This window comes from Mus caroli, chromosome 12 (genome assembly GCF_900094665.2).
Source record: "Mus caroli chromosome 12, CAROLI_EIJ_v1.1, whole genome shotgun sequence".
NCBI lineage: Eukaryota > Metazoa > Chordata > Mammalia > Rodentia > Muridae > Mus > Mus caroli.
Window position 1 is genome coordinate 28,025,498 of NC_034581.1, and position 2,233 is coordinate 28,027,730.

The 2,233-nt window shown below is 44.5% G+C and overlaps 1 protein-coding gene across 2 annotated transcripts in view; it reads right to left on the reverse strand.

Moving 5' to 3' along the window:
• Bcap29 (B cell receptor associated protein 29) overlaps nucleotides 1-2,233 on the reverse strand; it is a 41,585-nt gene that overhangs the window by 24,441 nt on the left and 14,911 nt on the right. The window lies entirely within an intron of this gene.

Sequence of the window (2,233 nt, forward strand, 5' to 3'; positions counted from 1 at the left end):
CTCACTTTGTAGACCAGGCTGGCCTCGAACTCAGAAATCCGCCTGCCTCTGCCTCCCGAGTGCTGGGATTAAAGGCGTGCGCCACCACGCTCGGCGAAGTTAATTTTTTAATGTAGTTGATAATTTAAAATACTCTTTATATTTTAAAATCTAATCTGGATCTAACAATGTCTGTAGCTTGTCTTTTCTAGGTAAGAATAAGATACAGATTAGAACAGTAAAGTAGCTCCCAAAAAAATTATAGAATAAAAATTTCCTAACTTCCAAGAGGCTCCCAGGACCCAAAAGGGAGGACATTAGCCAGAATACTCAACAAAGGGGAGAGAGAACCTGTAGAGACCATATCCAGTGGATAGGCACAGTCCCCCCCCCCACTACCTCAAAAATACTCAACAAAGGGGAGAGAGGACCTGTAGAGACCATATCCAGTGGATAGGCACAGTCCCCCCCACTACCTCAAAAATACTCAACAAAGGGGAGAGAGGACCTGTAGAGACCATATCCAGTGGATAGACACAGTCCCCCCCACTACCTCAAAAATACTCAACAAAGGGGAGAGAGGACCTGTAGAGACCATATCCAGTGGATAGACACGGCCCCCCCACTACCTCAAAAATACTCAACAAAGGGGAGAGAGAACCTGTAGAGACCATATCCAGTGGATAGACACAGCCCCCCCCCACTACCTCAAAAATAATAATCCAGAATTCTTCCTGTTAAAAGGAAATACAGGGACAGAGAATGGAGCAGAGTCTGAAGGAAAGGCCATCCAGAGACTGCCTCACCTAGGGACACATCCCCTCTGCAGACACCAAACCCAGACACTATTGCTGATGCTAAGAGCTTGCTGACAGAAGCCTGATATAGCGGTCTCTTGAGAGGCTCTGCCAGAGCCTGACAAATACAGATGTGGATATTTGCAGCCAACCATCGACTGAGCATGGGGACCCCAATGGAGGAGTTGGCAAGGACTGAAGGAGTTGAAGGGGTTTGCAACCCCATAGAAAGAACAATAATATCAACCAACCAGACCCTCCAAAGCTCCCAGGGACTAAACCACCAACCAAAGAATACCCATGGAGGGACCCATGGCTCCACCTGCATATGATGCCTTATCTGGCATCAATGGGAGGGGAGGTCCTTGGTCCTATAAAGACTCAATGGACCAGCATAGGGGAATGCGAAGGTGCTGAGGCGGGAGTGGGTGGGCGGGTGGGGGAGCACCCTTATAGAGGCAGGGGGTCAGGGGAAGAGATAGGGACTTTGTTGAGGGGAAACTGGGAAGGAGAATAACATTTAAAATGTAAATAAATAACATAACCAGTAAAAAAATGAAGAAATTCCTAACTTGCATGCCTAGATAGAAATCATCACTGTTACTGTAAGTTAGAAATAGATTAAAAGAAGCATAAAATAAGTTACAAAGAAAGATGGATTATATTTTAAATATATGAGAGCTATGAGATAGCTCAGTCAGTAAAGTGTTATCACACTGAGTTCAATCCCTAAAACCCACATAAGGAAAAGGGCTTGGAAAAGCCTGCCTACACTGGGTAGATAGAGACAGGAGGAAGCTGGACACTCCTTGGCCAATCAGACTAGCTTATTCTAGGAGCTCTAGGCCAATCAGAGATCTTGTTTTAAAAAACAAAGTGAAAAGTACCTGAAGAATGAACCTGAGGTTGACCTCTGACCTCTATGCTCATGTGCACATATATACACATGGACTAGTACCCCTCTCCTTAACACACACAACAACATCAATAGAAAATCAATGTAAGTATTTACACGCATAGGCCAGTCAAGGTGGCGCACGCCTTGGGAGGCAGAGGCAGGCGGATTTCTGAGTTCGAGGCCAGCCTGGTCTACAGAGTGAGTTCCAGGACAGCCAGGGCTATACAGAGAAAACCTGTCTCGAAAAATCCAAACCAAACAAACAAACAAACAAACAAAAAATAGTAAACGTGGTGGCAGCAGCTTGGTTCTGATAGTGTCCATGGTAAGGAAAACACGATGATTTAAAGTTGTCTATACCAGAGGGGTTCATTTTCTATCATTAGTGGGTAATTTATCAGATAAAACTCACAGAATCTAGTGAGCAATGAGTGGATGCAAACATTTTAGCATGAAAGATGAAATGGAGAGAAAGCTGCTCTATAGCCTTTGTCTGGTAGCTTTCATCTAATGGAAAGGAAAAACAGGTACATCAAAGCTAAACCAAGAACAACATGAC